This window comes from Perca flavescens, chromosome 4, assembly GCF_004354835.1.
Source record: "Perca flavescens isolate YP-PL-M2 chromosome 4, PFLA_1.0, whole genome shotgun sequence".
NCBI lineage: Eukaryota > Metazoa > Chordata > Actinopteri > Perciformes > Percidae > Perca > Perca flavescens.
In genome coordinates, this window is record NC_041334.1 from 19292114 (window position 1) to 19316544 (window position 24431).

The following is a 24431-nucleotide window of genomic DNA, read 5'->3' on the forward strand; positions in this document are numbered from 1 at the left end:
ATAAATTTAGATGTATATTTGGTATAGCTTCTTATGGGCACTGTGCATGCATCCGGGGCTTAGCACCACCCAGGGTGGTTGTGATTGGTTTAAAGAAATACAAACAAGCCGCAGCGTTTTTTAGATAAGCGATGTAGCCAGACCATACTCCAGCACTGTGTCAGCGCTGGCAATGCGAGACTAATAATCTAATAATACAGGATGAAATAAGAATCAAAACGTTATCTCAACCTTTCATCACTAGGGTTGCCAATGTTTAGCTCAATACTTGTTGTCTCAACTGTCAATACACAGTGCAATTGTAATAATTATTAACTTAAAAATAGATACAGAGGGAAGACTGGTAGCTTCATTATCAAGTTATTGGAATTAACCAGAAGGTCTCATTGTATCCATCCTGTTTGCCGTTGTTGCGTTTGTTGCAACTATCCAGGCTGTTGAGATTATTTTGCTTTATTATTGCTATTGTTGTGCCTTCTCTTTCTGACAGAGCCATTTCTCAACAAGACACACTCTTCTAATTAATTTTCCTGAAACAGAATTTATCTCCCATTCCTCTGCACATACAGGAACACAATCATATTTTCTCTTCAATAAAAAATAAGGAGAAAGGGACTTTGTTGCCGGAGAATGTCTCCCATCTATTTTTTTTTCTGATGTTCCTGATGATCACCTCTGTATGTAAACTGTCTGAATTTATAATGTGGCACTGACAGATGCAATCATTTTATTGGCCATTTGTCTGATTCAATATTATGCATGTATCTGAGAGTGCTGCCTCTTCTTCTCACTAGCTGTTACAAAACTCCTCCGGGGAAGAAATTACTGTGCAAAACTCACCTCAAATGATGCCTGAAAATAGATGTATAGATGTTTATCTCTCCCTTCAGTCTGATGTTTATATGACACTTGTCTGTCCCCAAGGGACCATGTGTATATGATAGCTGCTCTGCCATTGGTGATGTACACAAAGCTCACTTGAAGAGTAGCAACACACACACACACACACACACACACACACACACACACACAAATTAAGGAAAAAAAAAACATTAACACGCAACACAAATGTCAGATGGATTTTTTTTACATTAACAGCCCTAAGCCGTTTTTTCCTCATCTCTCCCCTCCTCTCACCTCTTCTTTCCCCTAATCTCACTCCATCTTTCCCTCATCATTCTTTCTGTCTTTCCCCTCATCTCCTGAACCTCCAGAGGGTTCTTCCTGATTCATTATTTCCTGTCAACCTGTGTCTCCTGAGGCACCTATGCACTGGAGCCCCTTCTCTAACTTCACTTGAGCTGTTAAATGGGTACACATCCCCTCTTCTGCAACGGCTGAACCTGTGTGTCAATGCTTTAACTTTTAAACAAGTAACAGGTGCCTTTTATTGAATAATGTTGAAAAGTTTTGTGCTCTTGACTTCAGGCTTATCATAAAGTGGTGCCAGGTGCATATAGCATTAACCCCCAAGATGTACTGACAAGCTTCCTATGATTTCAGTGGGAATTAATCTAGACTGTAACAACAGATGAGTTTTGAAAGGATAATAAATAATTAAAGTACCAGGTCTTTTCCCGTAGCTGTTAAATAGTTATACATCAATGTGCCTGTCTAAAGGACCTTGTAACAACAGCTCCTTGGAAGTACATACTGTAACCAAGTTGTGACATAAATGGTGGCTTGCGGAATTTGAGCATATTTAAAATTGCGTCATCGTCCACGAAAAGGTTTTGTTGGAGTAAATAAGGAATATTACAAGCATAGTGTTGATGCCAGAGTTATGTAAATTATGGTAAGCCAAGAATAGAGCTGGCAGTGCTTGCTAGGCCTATAGGGGATAGAGCGTGTCCTATGCTGTACAGATTGTAAAGCCCCTTGGGGAAAATGTGTTCTGCTGCCTTGACTTGACTCATGTCAGTGGTGGTGAAAGGCCAGATAAATTTGAAAGTAGGTGTTAAAAATATATAATTTTTTAAATAAGGACCTGGAGTACTAAATGTAAAATAGAATGCAGCATTACAATGTTGTTGATGTCAAGTTGTTGCCTCTTTCTTACAATATTCACTAAACAAGGGTTTGATTGAAAAACACTGATTCCTGAATAACCTGAATAAATGCTTAGAGAAACATAAAGAGGTGCTTCCATACAGGGCATGAGGTGTCACTGAATGGTTTGATGAGTATAAAAATAATGTGAATCATAAGCTGTGGCTGTTGCAGTCACCAGATCTCCTATGGGAGATTTTGGACCACCATGTTGGACAGCACTCTCCACCACCATCATCTAAACACCAAATGAGAGAATACCTTTTCGGAAGGTGTTCATCTCTCCACTCTTGTATGCTAAGGAGCATTGACGCCGTTCTGGAGGCCTGTAGTGGCCCAACACTTCACTAATGTTTTTAACCCTGCTGTACTTTTATATGCATGCAGTACAGTATGTGTATGCACAGAAAAACACAAACAAGAACAAATACCCTTACGCTGCATCTTGTTTTTTGGCCCCTGCTGCTCGCAGGATCCGTTGGTTCTGTGAGGGAAAGAGAGAGAGAGAGAAAACAGTTCAAATGTAATTTATCCGGTGTTGGACAGCCAGCCAGTATACATGCTGAAGAGGATCATGAGGCCACAGAGTGGAAGGTCACAACTGCATAGATATTGACACAGCAGTCCTAGACATGATTGGTGTGTGAAGAATGGAAGATGTGAGTGTAGTACGTATCTTTTAAAGACTGTGTTACGAGCTGACCCATACTCACCTCCTTTAACAGCTTCTTCTGTATATTTCATAGTACCTTACCTCTCCATTCTTATAATTGAAGAATATGATGTTAACTTTTCTGCTAATCTGAGTAAACATTATCATATCATAACTGGAGAAGATTGCTCTAAGTTGTGGTTAATGTGGTTTCTGTGAGTTATGGGCAGTTGCAAAGCAATCTGGCACCAGGCTGTTGGGGTCAGACACATTAATGATCTGACCTGAAACCTTGGACTGTCACATTGGCAATGGTGCCAGTTTAAAGTAGGTCAGTGCAGTTTGACAGGTCATCATCACAGTATATAGAAAAGAGATATGTACTGTATTGTGTGCTTATCTTGGGAGTGATACGGTACTATGACTGCATATAACGGATTAAAGCAATTACTTTGAATGTGACATTTCCGTCAGTGAATTATATAATTTTACCATCAGATTTAATCTGAGTGTAATTCATTTATTCATTACATTAGTGTTCAGTATATTGTAATTTTCCTCAGGGTTGACTGAAACGTAAAAGGTCTGCACAGGGGGCATGGCAATAATATATTGGGGCTCTGATTGGGGTTTTGGTTATCAGACATTTTTATTAATAAAAAAAAAAGTACTACTAAAAATGATTGTCACAAAGGTAACAGTGTTGCATATTTGAGCAGGAAATATATATATAATTTAGCAGTGGATAAGCAGTCAGCAAGCTATTTTTTCTCAAAAAGCTGACAGCATTTCTTTGCTCACTGCAAACTGGAAACCCCTGTCAATATAACTTCTCCTGTTGCTCAGTTCATAGAAAATAAACAGTTTATTAATTTGTTTCTGGTGTTGATGATTGCTATAGTTTCAACATGCCCTCACAAGTACTGTTCAACATTTAACATCTTTATAACCTATGACACCCAAACTCTTTTTATCCCTCCCTGCATCCCACTGTGTCCTAGCAGTCCATTGGCTCCGAAGGTCAGCCTGTCTCTCCTAACATATGACCCTGGCTGACTGTGCTGCTTTTGGGGCAAGAAAAGAACTGCAGGTGTGTGTGAGTGCGTGTGCACATACTGAACTCTTACATGCATGTACCTGTGGGTTCTGATGCATGTTTGTAACTCATGTTTTAAAGGACTGTAGAAAGTCGGTTATTATTTCTGGCCCAATTCCCACTCTAGAACACGGAGCTTTTTGCTTTAGCAGTATCCTCAGCCTGCATACCTGGCTCCAGTCTGCATGCAGATATCACAACATGGATTTTATCGATGAATTTAACTTGTTCTGGAATCGTGCGTCTCTTTTCAAAAGAGATGGGATCCATCCCAACAAGTGGGGTAGCCAAATGCAGTCTGCAATTATTCAGAATGAGGACCAGTCTTCTCCACGTGCATCAATGTTTACACAGCACACACCCACCACAATGAAACCCCCCTTCTACTCTCCTGTCTCATCTCCAGTAGCCCCCCCACTGTCCTCCCCTGGCATTACCGGCGGTATCAGCATTTTGTGATGGATGAAACCTTAAATATATGATATTAAACCCACTTAGGACTGATCCATTACGATCCTTTAATGCTAAGCTTGCCTTGTTTAATGTAAGATCTCTATCCAACAAGACTTTTATCCTAAATTATGTTTTACATGTTATTTAATTTGGACTTTTTTATTTTTGACAGAAACTTGGTTGAAGGTTGATGACTGTAGTCAGTTCATTGGACTTTGCCCCCCAAACTATGAGTCTTTCAGCTCTCCCCTGGTTACTGGTCGTGGTGGTGGCCTGTTGTTTTTAAAAATCAGCACAAATGCAGCCTCATTACAAGAACTTCTCAAGCTTTGAAGTACTCATGCTGAAAATGATTGGGGCCACTCCAGTGATGTGTGTGGGCATTTATCGACCCCTAAAACAAATTTTTAACAAATTAGAATTTTTTCATTGGTTATTTTAAAATATGACAAGATGATCGTGGTTGGTGATTTTTTTTAGCCACAGTGCCGCTGCAAAATAGCCTCGGGAAGGAAGTTGTTTTGGTGGAACGTGTACGTTCAAAAGTTGTTTTAGTCGTGCAACAGAAAACTCAGATTGGACAGGTAGTCTAGCTAGCTGTCTGGATTTACCCTGCAGAGATCTGAGGACCAGTTAACCATAGTCCTCATAAATCCACCGGAGTTTAAAATTACAACACAAATTAAGCGGAAGGTAACGGACATCCGTCGGAAAAGAGTGAAATCTGGCGGAATTTCCGGCGGCACCGGAGCAATCCTGGAAGTGGAACATCGTGGACACAGACTAGGGGTCTAATAAAAACCATGAATCGACTGGTGTTCTTTTTAACCTTATATCAAATCACACCAGTGACAAAATGCGGATAATAATACAGATAGAAAAAACAGAACATTTTCTTGTACGTAAAAAATTGCTATTTTTTCTTAACGCATTAATTAATTAATTAATTAATTAATTAAGAAACATTTGCATTATTTTATAAAATGGTTAATATCAAACTTCACTCTTTAGTTTTGGTTAAAAACCAGCAATTATAACAAATATTTTACACTTGTGGTAGTAAAGGACAAGGCATTTGGCTACTTGTAAAGTAACTGTGTGAGATACAATGATGGTGTAAATAGTCCAGTTCCCATCGGCCAACATAGCCCCTCTTTAGAGGAAATTGTTGTCCTTGCACAGAAGTGTAGAATTGCCACAAGTGGATGAATTGCATCTTAAAGTAAATTAGCATGGGAGAAGATGACACATTTGTTTGCCTGCCATGCTGCTCTTGTCCCAGGAGACCCAATGCCCAATGAAACAAATAGTTCAGTGAAGTAAAGTGCAGAGACAAACAGAGCCAACAGCAGTCTGCAGGGACAGGAACCCACCAGCCACATCTAAAATCTAAAGAGGATGTAGCATACAAACACACCAACAGCTCCATGTTGTTTGTTACATGACAATCATTCAGTCTAGAGCCATTGGTTAAAAAAAAAAAAGTATTGGCAAGTGTTTGGATTAGTTCGAATGGGCATTACTTTTTAAAGCTATACAAATACAGCACAGACATAATACCTTCTACCTGAGTATGCATGCTGTGTAAGAAAATATCTGAATGATAAAAAATTGCATGTACTGCTGGACCATGACTACTGACACACACCTTTCTGTGTCTTTCCTTCCACTTCACCACAGACATATTCATGGAAAGAAACCAAAATATCAGGTACAGGTAAGAAAAAGAAGACTGCAAAGCTCCAAAGTGCAATATGAGGAAAAATGCTTGTTCCATAGAGCACCTGGTGTTAATGAATTCATACACCTCGTTAGCAGCTTTAAGGGTGATGAATGTATTTTAACTGAAAGATTAATTCCATACAGAAACGAAACATCACACCACAACACCCACCTTTGGTTTATCACTACTGTAGTAAAGACTTTATGTATGCTGTCATAAAAGGATGTTAATTTTAGAAAAGCTGACGAGTAGACATGAAGGTACTACAGGTAGGGAAACCCATGTCCTCAGTATCTCTCAGTCAGAGAGACACCTTGTCTTTTTCAATAGTCAGACATGAAGGAGTTACGCAGAGGTGATTACACTTTTCTTAATCTTCCACAACGTTGTGACCAATCATGTTTCTAGATAAAATCTGCATTATGCTTTCATATATTTCTTTTCTGGTGTTGGACAACGTAGGTTCTGTCGTTTCCTAACGTTATAGTGATCCCCCAGTACTGATTATCACTTATTTTCCATGAGTGTGTACATTGAAAGTCCTATCATTAAGTAGTGTTTAAAGGGGTGATAGAATGCAAAACCAAGTTTACCTTGTCATAGTTGAATAACGACAGTTCGGTGGGTGAAATGGGCATACAGAGAACCTCAAGTCCCAAACGGGCAAATCCCAACGAAGCTAATAGTTGACGTCAACTCGGTGGCTGTACCTTAATTGGCTCTGGTCTGTACCTTTGTCACTCCCCAAAATGTACATACAGACCACTGGTCTGAGACCAGCTGGTCTTCTGAAAGTAGGTCACACAGATCTCACACATATAGTTTAGTTGCGAGCTTTGCACTTCTAGGGGAATTACAAAGAAGAAAGTTTGGAAGTTTTTCAAGGATATTGAAAATGAACCATGATTGTAAATGCAGTGTTCCAGGCTCTACAGGGAATGCTGACACTTTTCACATTTCATCGCGGGCTGCCGGTCGTCGTGCTCCAGGTAAGCGGTAGTTAGTGGTTCAGTTACCGGGTAACTGCGAGTGTGGCTGGCATGTTCCCTGATATTAATAAATTAAAGTTTTGTTTTCATTTATACTGCAATGTAAATAATACACTTAACCAGTAGCGGAGTGGCAACTGGGAGAGTCGGGATTTTTCCCGGTGGGCCAGTAGTGTTTAGAGGCTGCGAGGGATGGTCTGATAATAGTTATATGGGCAGTGTGCTGCTGGAGCTGCTGCTGCTGCTCTCTGTCTGTGTGCTTGTGGGCTTCACTCTCCGCTAAATGTCCCTGCGCTGAGACACTGAACTAGCTACAGCGCAAGTTGTGATTCCTTGTCTGGAAGTGGAGGTTTTTTATGTCCCAACGGTAACGTTACAACAACACTAGTTGTAATGAAAGTGTTGAAACTTTGCATTGGTGTGTGCTTAACACACTTGAGGATGACTAAACTGTAACTAAAATGTGACTCTGGTGCTTTGTACAGTGACATTAGTTGATGAGTTTAAATGTGTCGGAGCAGAAATTAAGTTTGAAGCTAGCCGGGGATATTTTCTCGGGCCTCGGCTGCTCCAGCCATTCCTGCTCCGGCGGCGCTGCCGCTGTCTCTCCTACCTACACTGGCCCTGCACCCTGTCCCTTCTCCCCTTTCTACCTGCGTGCGCACAGTGACAGTGTTGCCAACTTAGTGACTTTGTGGCTAGATTTAGCGACTTTTCAGACTCCCTTAGTGACTTTTTTTTTTTTTTCACAAAAGCGACTAGCGACAAATCTGGTGACTTTCTGTAGAAAAGACGCCAGTATTGTCAAGCACATGAGGTATTTCTCTCCTGTGGCCGCCAAATCACCTCTCTCTGTGTCTGAGCTGCAGAGGAGCAGCATTGCCTCGTTGTAAACTAACCAATCAGCGCGCAGCTCATCTAAATATTCATAAGCATACCATATAAGGGAGAAAACCTCTCATTCATTCCAGGGCAATTTCCCAGAGTTGCATTAGGGAGCATAGAACAGCACCCGTGCCATTCTCAGCCCAACCAATATTACATACATATTAGGAGATTTTAAGGAACAGTGTGAAATACCCTATATAATCATTCTATCACCCCTTTAAGGGTGATGCCAGAGTAAGGCCATGTTGTCACCTAGATAAAAAGGGTTTATCCTCTGTACATGTTTGGACATCTCAGACTCACACTTATGTAATATGCTGACATTTAGTATGTTATTGCCGTGTACCATGTTAACATCAGTGTTGGGAGTAACGCGTTAAAAAAGTAATGCATTAATTTGATGGTTGAGATGACTGCAGAGACTGATTCTGTATGTGCAAGATGGACATACTCCCATTATTTTCAGGAGTTATTACACTGCGTTGAAGTGAGGTGCTGTCCCAGTACTGTTCCTGTGGTCAGAGGCAGAAACAGAGACAGTACGCACAACACCTGTATCCCAACAGGTAACGGTAGGTCAGTGTGGACAGCAGTGTGTCCGAGCAACTGACAGATATAAACTTGTCGGGAATTAACGTTTAGGCTTGCTACATGTACATTTTAGCATTACATTTATCAGTGGTGGAAAGTAACGATACTGTACTTTAATACAATTGTAAGGTAGCCTACTTGTAACTGAGTATTTCCTTTTTCTCCTACTTTATACTTCTACTCCACTACAATTCAGTGTCAATTATTGTACAAGTATTTATTTTACTATTTATTTCATAACTTTAGTTACTTTGCAAATTCAGATTAATAATACAAAAGATTATGAATAAATAAATTATGATGTATTCAATTGGATAAAGACTTTGTTGATCATGTGGTGAAATTCACAAGCTACCAGCCAAGTCATACTTCCGCGGTTATTTTGGTGAAAGTAACTCAAAAGTAACACAAAAGCTTTACAATTCAGAGACAGTAATATTGAAATATATTTAATTACTCTCAAATGACAGTAATTAGTAATCTATAATGTATTAAATTTTGGAAGTAACTTGGCCAACACTGGTTGACATTAATCACGGACTACAGCTGAGGCTGACAAGTTTTTAAGGAGTTATCCTTTGAGGACCATGAATGTCTGTACCAAATTTGATTGGATGACAAACCATCTAACCATTGTCAAGATAATTTACCCATCATCTGTTTGGTTGTGAGACAAACAGACCAAAAGGCTAACTGGGATTATAATAATAATAATAATAATATAAAAATACATTTTATTTGTAAAGCACTTTTCATTGCAAAAAGCAATCCCAAAGTCCTACAGAGTAAAACAAAATTGAAAACAGGTTTACGTGAATGCTTTTGTTAAAAGAAAGGTTTTTAGCCCCTTCTTGAAGGAGTCAGTGGTTTGTGGAGCCCTCAGGTAGTCTGGGAGGGGATTGCCCAACGACTTGCGGCTAAAAACCTTTCTAAATAAATGTAATTAAATATATAGCTATTGCGGCCACATATATTTAACCAGAGGAAACACCCTAAACGTTGATAATATGTACTCCCAGAGTCCCAATATTCATTTGTAGAATCTGAACTACAAGTAACCACAAATCTGTTTCCCTCAGGCTTGATTTGACAGTGCATCTCTCAGAATCAGTCTGTAGAGGCCCGGTATATTCTCTAAAGGGTATTTGTTGATCAATGGCAACATTCTATCATTCAACAATACAAATGATTTACCTGAAGACAAAGACTTGAAAGAATATAGTCAATCTTTATCAATCGTTTCCTGTCACTCTTCTTTTTCTTAAAGAGCTGTATCTACTGCCACCACTTAAAATATTACAAACAGATATTCAAATTTAAAAAAAAGTAAAACAAATAAGGTTCATGAATGCAACTATTTAAATAGAATAGAGGCTTTGTTAAAAAATAGGTAAGTCTAGAAACACCTGCAGAAAGGGAAACTGAAAAAAATCTTCTCACAGCACTAAACCACTTAAAAACTAAAAACAGGACTAATGGTCAGTGTCTCACCAATACCATTGCTAACTGAAAAAGAAAAAAAAAATGGCGCATTTTGCAACTGGACCAGTAATGTTTACTGATTATCAGCTGTCCTAACTTTTCACTGGTTTGAATGACTCTGTTTTGCAAGAAGGTATCATGGTAGTTTTCCAGAACTTTTCTCAAGAGGGCGAAAACTGCTTACGCTCTATTGATTTCTCAATTTTTTTTTTTATTCCCCTCTCCCATTCTGCAGACTCTTCACTTTTTTTCTGCCCATCTGTAAGTCCTGCATTTCCTGCCAATAGATAACAGTTATATGCACAGTTATTAGTAGCGACTTAATAATCAATAGAGCTAATATAAAATGGTAAAAAAACAAGCAGCCTGATACCCCAAAATACATTAGCATAAGTGGGTTTGAACGCAGAAGCCACCAGGATGAGTATTAAATGAGATGGCGGGTGGGAGACATGGAAATGAGTGTGGTGTAGCTGGTGGCATTATCACCTCCACTGCCACCTGTCAACACATACTGTACACACACACACACACACACACACACACACGTACACAATTACATGACACAGAGAGAGAGAGAGAAATCTAGAGGAAAACAATTGCCAACACACACATACATACACACACCAGTCAAACCACACTGCCTCACTACCAGTTACTTTACACACAGAGCCACTAGTGTGTGTCTGGCCCATCTGCTGAGAGGACAGCAAAATGAGACCCTGCAAAAGAGAGGAGAGGAGGATGAGATGAAAGAATATACTGTAAGTATGTGTTACGCTGGTAACTGTCACTGTTGAAAAAGCATAACGCATTCTAACTGAATATAACAGAAAGCTGATAAACATGCACATAAACAGCCTTTTGTGTTTATATCTCACGGGTACGCATTTATGCTCGCAGAACATTATGGTAGTGCAGAAGCATATGAAATATATAAGCACATTCTACATGGATGCAGTTTGCCATTTGAATAGAGACATCTGCAGCAACAAACACATCCACACAAACAGAAAAACTGATGTGTGACTGAAAACAACAAGTAGCACCAGGAAACCAGAGGCATCAGTTTTCCATGAAACTTATATTTACGACTGAGAAGAATATCAAAACATCATACAACAACTACAAGATGGAGGCATTGATTACAAGTAGAAAAAACAAGCTGAAATGATGCCAACTATTTTGAAAATCGAATAATACATAGATTTTTAGCTGGAGGACGCAAGACATTTTAGGATTTCACCTTGGACTCATGGAAACAGAAGGACATTTTTTCACTGTTTTGAATAATACATAAAATACTGTAAAATGTGCTATAATATTTCACCAGCGATAAAGTCATGCTAAACTAAAAAATGAGAGTATGATGAATTGGAAAGGAATGGGCATATTGCTTTATGGGCCGTTATTTTTTGCAGAGCATGCTCTATTTCCTTTCTTTCTTCCCAGTGTTTGAACTTGTTTAAACTTTGGAGCGTATGTGCAGTCTCTCAAAACAAAAAAATGGAGTGCTGGGTACACGGGAAATGTTTTTACTGAGAGGGTGAGAGGGTAAAGGGGGATACAGAAATAGAGTTGTTTGTGGGTTTATTTTGAGCTCCATTACCCCTATTACGGATGAGTATCTGCTCTCCACCCTCTTCTAAACGCTGAGGATGCAGGTGGCCCACTGAGGAATTAACTTATAAATCTCTCCCTGGCAATCTACCTATCTGTCTGCCCATTTATTCATCAGCTCATCTGATGACAATCTACCCTGTCCATTGCACTATTCTTCTGCCTCTCCTCCATCTTTCAGATAATCGGTCCATCAACACATCCATTCGTGCACCCATCCAGCAATTCATCTACCCATCCATTTATCTCCCTATCATTCATCCGTTTGTCTATCATCTATCCATCCATCCATCTATCCATCCATCCTAACACACGCTTGCTTCTATCAGTTTCCAGCGGCTCCATCAAGACTCCAGCATCTCAGTTGGTTAAAGTGCCTCAAATGAATACAACCAGCTGTATGTTAGACTTAAGAACTGAGAAACAGAGGAGCTTTTCAATCAATAGACAGCTGTAACCACTCTTGTGAATCGATAGTTCTAGGAAAATGCAAAATACAGCGACAGGGGAAAACAATTAAAAACACTGATAGAAAACAATGTACAGACACTTTTCGAAGGCGTTGATTACCAAGACTTTGAAATCAATTACCAATTCACAGATATATCCTGTAATTGAAATGGATTAGTGTTCAATGGTTATTCTCCTGTGCTATGTACAGTAAGGCAGTTGTGTAACACTCTAGTAGGCACAGATTAAAAGAATAGTTTGACATTTTGGGAAATATGCTTATTTCTTTCCATAGAGCTAGATGAGAAGATTGATACCACACTAATGTCTGTAGCTTAGCACAAATACTGGAAACAGGGGGAAACAGCTAGCCTGGCTGCCTAATAGCACCTCTAAAGCTAAATAATTAATATGTTGTGTGTTGTGTTGTAGTGAACAACATTTGGAATTGTCTATATAGTTACTAATGTAACTATTTTACTAGTTACTAATGTAACTATATAACTATGACTTAAACCATGAACATAAATGGTAAACCAGATGAAGAAAAATGACATTGCATAAATGAAGAGCATAATCTAGGGGTGGGTGAATCAATATTATAATTAGGGCTGTCAATCGATTAAAAAAAATTAACTAATTAATTGCACAATTTGCTGTAATTAATCGCTTTTTTAAATTGAGACTGAAGCTTGTAATAATGGATATTTAAATGAGAGCAGATTTTTGTCACCGTCCCCGGCTGCTGTCGCCTGCTCTCGTCTACTTTACAGGCGAGGCGCAGTTCATCTCCAACGAGCCGAGAGTTCAGTCGCCGGCAGGGCAGTCGGGACTCACCCGGAAATGGCGAGTGGAATGAGTGTGACTAGAGTCTCTCAAAATCTGACGAAAATCTTCTAAACTGACCTTTGTTGAGCTGAAATGAAGACAGATTCAGCAACTGCACGTCCTATTTCTCGCTTAAAATGTTTTCAGAAATATGTTTCAGTGAACTATTTTAGTACAATATGAGATCGTATTCTGAACGGCCGCCATGACAGTCTGGCTCTCAATATCCGGAGAAAACAAACCCATGTGACGCGTTCGTCCAATCAGCTGCCGGTTTTCATTACTTGGGCAACAATACAGAGTAGCGCCGCCTGCTGTTATGTAGACGTATTACGTTTCTCAGCCGCCACATGAAGTAAACAAACACAGCTGCGTTAATTTCGTTAATTTTTTTTAACGAGTTAAATATTAAAAAATTAACGCAAAAATTAACGCATTAATTTTGACAGCCCTAATTATAATTCATCACTTTACAATGTTATCATATCACGACTATATAATCTTAATACATTATTGTTTTGCAAAATAATGGGGTTAAATCAATAAGATCAAACAAATTGAGGTTAAAAACTAATTGGTATTGAATGTAAATATGTATTGAATAATAAAAATGTTCCCCTGGGATTATTAAAGTATTTCTGATTCTGATTCTGAATTGCTCTCTCTTTCTGATGTGGCACTTAACAGTGGAGCACCTTTCAATGCGCTAAATACCAATTTATGTCATACAGTGACGTATATCAATATTAGATACTCTGTTTTCCTATCAATGTCAGGATACTGACTTAAACCCATCCTCCAGTTGTAGCAAAATCTTATCTTTATTATATACAACTTTTTTACATGCAGATGACTCTTTTGCCTTTTATTTCTTAGTCTTTATTCTTAGTTCTAATGTTCTCCTGTTTTGACATGGTGGTTTAGCTTTATTCATATAGGCCACCTAGCAAGTGATTGACACTTTCTTTTGTATACTGCCCTGGACCTTAATTTGACACCATATTGGTTGAATGCCAATTATCGGTATTAACATTTGTCAGCTAAAAAATCGATCTGGCAATCTGGCAGTAATGAAAATTGATACTGAAAATACTTTAACTTGTTCGGTAAACCAACGAGGTAAGCAGTGGGAATAAGAACTGAATATCTGTTATTTGCAAGGTTTGCTATTTTAGACAATCAAAGAATTATTGAGTACTTCCTGTTTATGGTGGAACATCTGTAATTGGCTGTGAAAGTGAACCTTGATATTAGAAAGAGGAGAAACAAATGCAGAGGGAAGAGCTTAGCTGAACATGTCATTCTCTGACACCCCTGCAGGCCAACAATTACCAAGCAAGCGGCAATCACCATTTCATCAATGTTCACTGCACGGCCTCTCCCCCTCTCGCTTTTATTCATGTGCGCTTCCTTTTTAGTTTTGTTTTCCCTCCTCAATTTCTCATTTTAATTTCATCACTCCTCTCCCTCTCTGAGCACTTCTCTCCTTCCCTTGGTTGACTGTGGTGGATTCATCTGTTTATCCGCCTCTGTATGCGCTGAAGAATGTTGATTTGAGTGAACAATACAACCCCATTGTGTATGATTGTGTACGTCTGCGAGTGTGTGTTGGTGTTTGTTTGCATGTATGTGCAGCCACCTCAGGGCGACCTGATGCACCCTGGTGGCAGATGAGGAGAGGTTGGCGTCCGGTAGCACCGCTGTTATGGGATAATGGAGGATGTATCACTTGTTTCTCTCATTTCAGGTCTCTGTCTTTCTCTCTCACACACCTCTTAATGGTCTCTTTTCTCACGCACACGCACACGGACACACACACACACACACACACACACACACACACACACACACACACACACACACACACACACACACTCCCCCTTCCCTCCCTCTCTGAGAGGCTTCACTCACAACCTTATCGACTTAAACCAGCTCTGACAGTGCTGGCCCCGCTCACACACACCTTGTCTCGGGGGCACACCACATTATGAAACAATTACTCCCTTAATTGACAGTTAATTAATCTAAAGTCAATTTGACCTTGCCAGCCTAACCTTGAGAGATTGAGAGCAGTGGTAGTCATGACACTGAGACAAATAACTGGGTAGATGGAGGGATAGAGGAGAGCAGAAGAAGAAGCGGAGAGAGATGGAGGGAAATGATAGACTAAGTCGGCTTATCTCCACACCAGCGGAGAAATCAGTTGCAGTATCTTGCTGTCTGAGTGAAGATAGCGTGTGATATGTTTCTGTGTGCTGTGGCTTGTGTGTGTGCGTGTGTGTGTGTATGATTACACATTATCTGACAATTGCCAGCTCATTCTGCTGAGTTGATCATTTAGGTGTTAATTATGCCTCTCATTTGAAAACTCTGCAACGCATAGGTGTTCATTCTCTCAGGAAACCACCTTTAAGTCAAGTTGAAATAAAGTTATGTCAGCAATAATCATCCGATCATCTGTGTGTGTGTGTGTGTGTGTGTGTGTGTGTGTGTGTGTGTGTGTGTGTGTGTTTAAACTTTGGTTTGATGGCCAATCAATAGAGGAAGTGATCAATCAGGCAACAATATTGATCATATTTGAAAGCATATTTATTCACAACATGTCAGACAGATATTAGATGGGAAAAAGTCTGTCCAGAGAAAACATAGATCTATTTAGGCAGCAAACAAAGCCATACAGGTCTAGTATGTCACTCATCACTCGTCACTCGACCACAGTAACTTTCCCCCGGAACTAGCTTTTTGACCGCAGGGACCAGGATTTAAATTTAGTTCTGGGGACATTTTCCAGGGCCTTTTTATCCCCTAAAAAGTCCCTGACTGCAGAGACGTTGGCTGTGAACTTGTGCAAGGGAAGAGAGAAAAAGAGAGAGAGAGCGGAGGAACGGAGCTGTGAATGAGAGAAATAAAAATATTCTCTGATTGTTTCACAGGAGCGTTCTAAAGTACAAATAACCATCAAACACTCAACAGATGACTACTCTAGTATTGATTTATGACCATTTTAGGACAATGGGGAACATTTCTTATTGTTTAATAACATTAAAGTTATTCTTTGCTGTTGGCTTCACAACTCATTTTAAAAAAGAGAAAGTTTCACGCAAGCTGAACTGCCTGCTGGAGATGCGTGTCTCAGGCGAGCGAGAGAGAGAGAGAGAGAGAGAGAGAGAGAGAGAGAGAGAGAGAGAGAGAGAGAGAGAGAGCAGCAGTGCTGTCAATGAGAGAAATAAAACCTTGTTTTTGGAGGGTTTGTTTTTTTCAAGTGTTTTTAGATGAAACGGGCGGGCACTAAATTGCAGGCTGCAGAGTGCGTTTATCCTCGTGACCACAAGCATGTCATGTTGCTTTGTCAGCGGTCTAAAATTTGCCTAATTCTTCACGGGTCTTAGAACGCGGCGGAAAAGCTGACAACAATGGGTTGAAGGAACCTTCTAGGTCCTTTAAAAAAGTTCTGGGGACTCAATCGACCACAGAACCTTGTGTCGAAACGCGTCATGGTTCCTAGTTAGCAGGGTTCAAAATGAACTTTATGTCCACCAGCCAATTGGTTAGTGAATGTTCAAATTTTACCAGCCACTCAATAGATTACCATTGCTTTTTGGCTGGTGATTGAAGCACATCTACCAGCCACTTACATATTTTACCAGCTTTTGGCTGGTAAATGGTGCTAATTTTGAACCCTGCTAGTTAGACATACATTTTAAGTAAGACTTATTACCTGGCGCCAGGTAACAAGTCTTACTTAAAATGTATGTCTGGGTTCTCCATATATGGACAAGTTAACATCTTGACATCTGGCCTCTCCAGCTAGACTGAGAGAACCTTCTAGTCCCTTCATACATTCTCAATAGAGAAGAAACACAGGCATAGTATTCTAAAGTTACTCAAGCTTATAAAAGACGCATAACAGATTCAAAAGTGAGAATGGAGTTATTATGAAAAAAAAAAACATATTAGATAGGATTATTTAATATCATGGTACAAAAAGCATCCTATCAGAAGGTCTCTTCTGCACTAAATCCAACCTTCAATCAAACACAGAGGCAGGTGACATTCAGTGATGAATGTACTCAATGGATTAAGAAGATGGTGGGAGATACAGTACATAAGACAATATCTGCATTGTTACATAGATTGTAAACTGACTAATGTGTTTATCAGGTACACCTGTAATGCAATCCTATCAAGTAGCCATGTTTGTGAAGCTTATAATATTCTTTTTTTGTTCCCACTGTGTCAGAGAGGTGTTGTTTAATTGTTATTTTTAAAGCTGTAATTGGTGGTGGTATTGTAACGGACTGCGTAATATTAAAATATGTTTCTAAAATTCTCTCTGCTCCTATTTATATACAGTACATGAGAGGAATGAATCAGTATCTGTAGTGTTAGTGAACATTATAAGCTTCACAACGCTGATTTGTTTTGCAGAACTACTAGACTCCATTTTACAAGTGCACAAAATAAACTGGTAACTCAGTGGATATCACTGACCTTTACCATATGCATTTACATTTTGTTAAATGCAAATGGTAGTTTTGTTACGTAGCATGTCCATATTCCTGATAACAAGCTAAGAAAAAAGTATAATTTTGGTTCAGGATTGAAGCTCAGGTATTGTATTTGCAACAGTGTTGACCATTTATAAAAAGGTTACCATTATTTTAATATCTGTTCATATTATTTTACACCTTTGCAGGCAATGCTGCAAACTAATAAACTAGATTGCTTCATGGCAAGACTGGTTTTACGGGATTTTGTAGTGTAAAAAAGGACCTCGATTTGTCAGATATTTTAATTCAGAATTGAGAATGACTCCTAAATTCCAATTAAATTCTTGAATTTGAATTGATGTCAAAAACAAGATCTAGAATTACAATTCAAATTTGAATTAAAGGAAGCAGAATTGCAATTCAATAAACATTCAAAGAAATTCACATAATTTAAGTGAAGTGTTTAACAATGAAGCTTTACAATATATGTCAGATATGATTGCATTACATATTCTATGAATGATATTAGTTTGAAATACTCGTACAGATTACATTAACAGGAAATGTTTTCCCCCAGCAATGAATGTTAAAAGCTCTAGTCACAGAACAAATAATTAAGTCTGATTTATTGTAATTGTAATTTTGTGGAACATGATGGAACAGGACTCCATTTCCCAGAATGCTTTACTTTAACCAACAATGCCCAACAATTTGAGGTGGACATTTGTTTGAAAGCTTCTTTTCTACACAATTTGATGGTCAACACTGGACTTTTTAAGTTTCAGAAGTCCCTTACAACTCCCTTTCAACGTTTATAGATTTGTCACCTATAATAACAGCGACATGGAAAATAATAGCAGGCCTAAAAGGTCATCTGTACTAGTTCATTTTGAAGAACCAATTCCAACAAGAACACCTGGAAACCACAGAGCCATATGCAAGCACTGCAGTGCTCCAGTCTGTGGCTCCATCAAGGCTACTTCAAATTTCAAAAGGCATCTACAAGTAAGTTAACAGACAGAAAGTCTTTTATTTTGAAAACCATCTCTTGATGGTATTATGCTACTGATATTTGATATCATCAGTGTTGGGGTCACTACTCAAGAACGTGTAATACACATTATTCACTTAAAAAAAAAAACATAATGGATAGTAACTCATTACTCTACACATTACATTACTGTAGCACAACACAGCAAGAGCCTGGCATATAGCTCATAAAGGGCTTAAACACACCTTCAACTCACAACACAACATTAACAGTAACATCAATGTGTTACATTACTCAGTTACAGCCAAATTTGATTATATTATGACATTACTTCATAAGGAGTAACCCCCAACACTGGATATCATACGTATTTAAAAGCATGCAAGCACACTTTTTACTTATTACTTATTGTAAATCAAGAAAACAATTCTTCACAATTCATGAAATATTTGTTCTCTTAAAGAGCAGGGTTGAGGAGTGACTAGTTACGTGTAATTAAATTATTTTATTAAATTACAAATTTTAATTTTTCAAAGGAATTAAAAGGAAATTGCTTTGCATTGATAAAGTCATCCAAACCACATTTATAATGGGTAACGTATAACAGTAAGCAATTACATTTCCAAAGTAACCTTCCTAACACTGAATGTATGTGAGATTCAACACATTCTTTCTGTTGTGTGACTGTGTGGAATTTCTTTGAATTTCCATGAATTTAATTCCACTTCCTGTCATTCAAATTAAAAATCAACTTCCTGTGGGGCGGAGTCAATTCAATTCAAATTCAAATTCATGAATTGAATGGAGGCCAATTCTGAAATCCTGAATTTTGCACAAGCCTGCTTCTGATAAGCCAGGTGCAGAAACTGATTTAAACTGGCATGCTTTACCTGCCATGCATTCTCAGACTTAGACGGGCCGATCAGGGCTGTTAAATTTACCCCCTCCACATTGCTGTCAGCTTGGGAGAAGGTTAATAAGCAAGTGATTCTCCAAGACTCTTTGTTGATTATCTCAGACTCTCATGATGAACTGACCTTCTTTGGGCAAAGAATAAACACTTAAAAGACTTTGTTGACCGAATCTTTATCTCATATATCACCCTATGTTGTAGAATTTCCACCACAGGAGCAAATGTAACCACATGTGTTGTTGCACCAGCTTGTGTGTGTTCTATCAAATATATTAGCATAATACTGCATTTGTATTAAAAATGCACTCAGCAATAATAATGTCAAGCAATTCCAGAATTACAATAACAAAAGCAATTCTTTATCCAGCTTCAACTTTACATCGTCATAGCTGTCAAGTTAAAAGTTCAACCAAACAGCAGTCGACACTCATCAAAACAATATCAGGGCCGACTTCAACACGAAGACCCCTATTTACGTTTAGACCCTTCTCTTCCCAAACGCCTACACATGTTCTGTATCAAAATCTATGGCTTGCTGGATAAATTTGTCTCCACTTTGTGTGTCTTTGACAAGACAGAGCTCCGGCTTCATGGCCGACTGAATTTGTGTGATTAAAGACGACAAGCAAAACCATCTGCTTGTCACATCCATCTGTCATCGCCCAGCATTCGCCATCAGCTGCACATCACTCAAAACAACAGCAAGTCGTGGAAAGAGAGAGAAAAAAAGAGTGGGGGGGGGCATACGCCGCAATGCTTCAGAAAGAGAGGGAAGAGAGGAGGGAGGAGAAGAAAAAGGAAGGAGGGCTTAAGAGACCGGAAGGGTCAAGAATGAGAGTCAGAGGATGTGAGTGAAAGTAAATGAGCAACGGTGAAGAGACAGAGTGCAGGGGTGATGGAGAGAGAGATGAACACAGCAAGAAAAAGAAAAAGACAGATGGGAGATTTTCTGCTGTTTTCTGCTACCCCTCTCCACGCCAACCTGTGGCTGTGCCCTGTTGTGCCCAAAGACTTTCTTATAGTTACAGTGCCCTAGCTCCCACCAGCCAATGATCCAATCTCACCAGAGTTTTATCCCCTCTGCTTCCCCTACTTGCCATCCTCTCTTCTTCACTAGTGTGTTTTTACACAAAATACTAAAAGCAAGTAGACAGCTATCACTCCTTTTACAACAACACCAAAAATGACTCACCTGACCACACAGTCCTGAGTGTGAGTGTACCATAGGGCAGTAAGGTCTTTAAAGGACAGGACGGCTAGTGGTAATCTAAAGATTTTTATTGTCAAAAAATGAAAAGTGTGAAAAATTCTAAAACCAATAATTTATTCTGGCACTGTAACAAATGCATTATTTCCTCCTGTTTGAGTAACATCAGAAAAACCTAAAGCCACAGAACCAGTGCTACCATGACTCTGCATTTCTTAGCAAGCTGAGTCAAAAGTGTATAAAATAAGGTTGTTGTTTTAGTGTATCTCTGCTTGCTTTCCAGGATTTCTTAGTTTCATTCATTCTCCTTTTCCTCTACCTTCTTTGTCTTTTTCTCTCCTCTCACCTTAACTATGTCCTCTTATCCTCAGATAAAAACACACTCAGCGAAGGGGCCTTTGGGAGTTTGTGGGAAAACCAGCCCTCATCTTTCATCTTCCCATCCTGGCCTCTCTCCCACTACTATTCCTCCTCTTCTCTCTCTCCCCCTGCCACTTTCTCTCCATCTTTCTCTCTTTTCCTCCCACCAACTATCTCCAGGATTATCGATTTAGCGTAGGCTGTGATTGAGTCTCACTGGGAGTAATGCAGGCCCTAAGGCGTCTTCTGAATGGAGAGCATCATGAGTTATGGACTAACTATAGTCACTCTTCCACAACACCTGAATCACAGGCGGACATGATACACACACACACACACACACACACACACACACACACACACACACACACACACACACACACACACACACACACACACACACACACACACACACACAATCTGATGATTATTGCTGACATAACTTTATTTCAACTGACTTAAAGGTGTCATTTTATAACCTCTTGTGCTTTGGCTTTTGTTTATTTGCAATTTGAAAAAAATAAACCTTTACTCACCATCAAAATAGGAGAAGTCGGAGGGTCGGTGCAGAACCATCTTAGGATAATATCCTTTCAGTCATTAGTGCCCTTTGTTACAATTAAGGTTCCTCTTAAAGCTCAGCAGTAGTAACCAGGTGGCTCTTGTGTGAGGCATTGGTCCATGTTCAGTGAAAATAATCTACAAGGCGAAAAAGACAGTGGTTTTAAGTAATTTACAATACTGACAGTACATTTAGTCAAAAATTGTACTGATGTACAACTTTAAGGTACTTTACTTTCCGATTAACACTAATTTATACTGTACTTCTACTCAACTGCATTTTCAGAGGAAATATTGTACTTTTTACTCCATTACAGTACAAGTGTAACATAGTTGCTACATTATACTACCTACATCAGATTAAAATGTTTATCCAAAGCATACAATAACCTTTTAAAATAGCATGTAGCCTACTGTTCCAGCTTAAACTTCCCAACAATATATAAAGCAAGTAATAGTACAGTACTGTAATTCCATTTAAACCAATAAACATTAAGATTCTCTTCACAATAACATTTCAATCATAATAATAATCCACTACAAATATAACATAATAATATGACACTCTGGGGGGTGCAAAATAAGTACTTTTGATACTTTTATATTTTGTATAGGCCTAGCTGAAACAATGAATCAATTAGTTGACTAACTATTTAGAAAACTATTTTTGACAATCAATTAATTGTTTAAGATATTTGTTAATCAAAGATGCCAAAACTTCACTGGTTACATCTTCTCAAATGTGATTATTTGCGTTTCTTCTTTATTTTTATTTCTTAGTGTTCTATATAGAATACTAAACTGAATATCTTTGGGTGTTAAACTTGTTGGTTGAACCAAAAGCAGTTCCTGTTGTTTCTGCTTGATGTTAGCTCTTGATGTCTGACTGTACATTGGAAAAAGTGTAGGCGTAACAATTTCTAGCTTCAGCCAACACCTGTTTCAGAATGCTGAAATGTCAATTCCAATGTGGGTGCCTCAACTTGGAATAATGCTAATAATATTGTTATTGGTTTGTTTTTTACTGTTGTCTGACGTTCAATTGACCAATTAAGCAATAATCAAGAAACAAATCGACAAATGAATCAATAATGAAAATATTTGTTAGATTGCAGCCTTTAATATATGTCAATGGTTGCAGCTAGCTAGCAAATATTTTGCTGATAATACTACTGTAGCTAGCTAGCTACTTTTTGAATTCAGAACTTTAACAAAAAAATTGATCATCATGACGTTTTACAAAACTAGTGTTGAGTAAAATAAAGTTGTAACAATGCTGATTTTAATATGTATGTTTTATTTTTTAAGTAATAAATTGTATGCTGTAACCAGGTAATGAAAATAGGAATGAATGTATTTGACTGTAAAGAATAGGTCCAGACTGATCTGATTATCACAATCACCACCTTTTGTCTCTGTAAACAATAGGTAAAGACAGACCCTTTCTCTCCCCCTCTCTTCCTGTCTTTTATTAAATTGTTTAGGTTAAAACCAACTATTATCATATAAAGAGAAACCTTCTGCCACACAGCAAGAATTAACTTCTGCCTCTATCAGTCTCCAACCCCCTGGTACTTTAGTCTGGGTTAGGACAATAGAATGTTAATTCCTGTAAACTTGTAAGGACTCGACATCTGCATGTTAGATCCATAGACAGTATATAAGGTTAGATCCTATTGATCTGTGGGTACAAATGACCCCTAGGGGACAGAATTTAGAGCATGTTCTTCCTAATTGGACAGCGAAGAAAACCCACAAGACGCGTCTAACCTGTCACCATGCCAACAAAGAGCCTATGAGGAAGGCTCTTACTCACGAAGGAGAAAAGTAACCGCCCCTGGGATTGGAGGAATAAAGCAGGGGGACAACCGTGATTCGGGGCAGAATAGATGTGGAAACTTAAGGGTTAGGCAACTATTTCCAAGGCCCGCTGCAGCGTAATTCTCTGTATTTTGACATATCATTTTTATTAATAAATCTTTGTGTTAACCTTTCATTTGGACCAAGCCTCTCCTTCTTCAGAGATTCTGAACGTAGATCTCAACACTAGCTAAGCTACGTAACGTTAAATGGTCTAAATACTTCTACCTTCACTCTGAAAACAGAGGCGTTTCTCAATACCAAGTAACGTTACGAAAAGTAGGATGCACTGAAAGTCAGAATGCGGTGACAGCTAGCTAGCTAACGTTAGCTAGCGCTAGCTAGTTTGGTACGAGGCAGTCAGCGGCAGGAAAAACTATATAAAACTATATATATGCAAACGGTTAGGAAACTATGGCCATATGTTCCTAACAGTTTGCAATACTGTTACAATATAACTGTTTACCTTGGATAAACAGGACTGGTTAACGCGGTTCATGTCCCCAATATCACCCGGGCGCGATATTACGAATCCCACTATGGCCACGCCAAGACCCGCCCTTCAATAGCGTTCACACACTACTATTGGCCAGGCGTCCATGCATACATGTACAGGTCCTATCTCCTGACCAATCCCCTAACCCTAACCTTAACCACTCGAGGTAAAATGCCTAACCCCAACCAATTGAGCTGCTTCGTAGGGCGGGTCTTGGCGTGGCCATAGTGGGATTCGTAATTTTGCCACCCGGGCAACAGAGGCAGTCTGTAGGAATTCGTTAGCCGTTGAAGTCAAGCTTAGCAGTGACTGATTAGTTGATTTTCCTCAGTTGGTAAAGGAACAAACAGATATTATTTTTCTATTTTCCTTGACCTGTTACACTCACCTCGACCCAAACCGTGTCCTCAGGTAACGTTACTGCATTATCTGGCTACGTCTATCTAGTTAAATCCATTTGTGTGTGTGTGTGTGTGTGTGTGCTCTGCAAATTGGTGGCCACATTTTCTTTCTTTCTATAAATGCTTCATCACATATTTCATTATACCTTAAGTGTTCAAGGAAAAAACTCAAGTAGTCAGTTCAGGGACACCACATATATTATTGATGATAGTTTGGGAGCCTATAATAGGTGTGCATAATTGATTAAAAGGCATTTATGTAAGGGATAATGTAGAGCGAGGCGGTTGTTATAGTGAATACAACCCCTACAGGGTGATCAGGACTGAGGTC

General features: G+C 38.9%; 1 long non-coding RNA gene across 1 annotated transcript; it reads right to left on the reverse strand.

Moving 5' to 3' along the window:
* Window positions 1-865: 865 nt before the first annotated feature.
* LOC114554413 (uncharacterized) lies at window positions 866-23741 on the reverse strand. Its single transcript, XR_003692414.1, has 4 exons — window positions 23670-23741; window positions 21319-21481; window positions 2481-2533; window positions 866-977 (listed from the first exon to the last, which is right to left on the reverse strand). It is a non-coding gene; the product is annotated as an uncharacterized LOC114554413 (long non-coding RNA).
* Window positions 23742-24431: the final 690 nt, after the last annotated feature.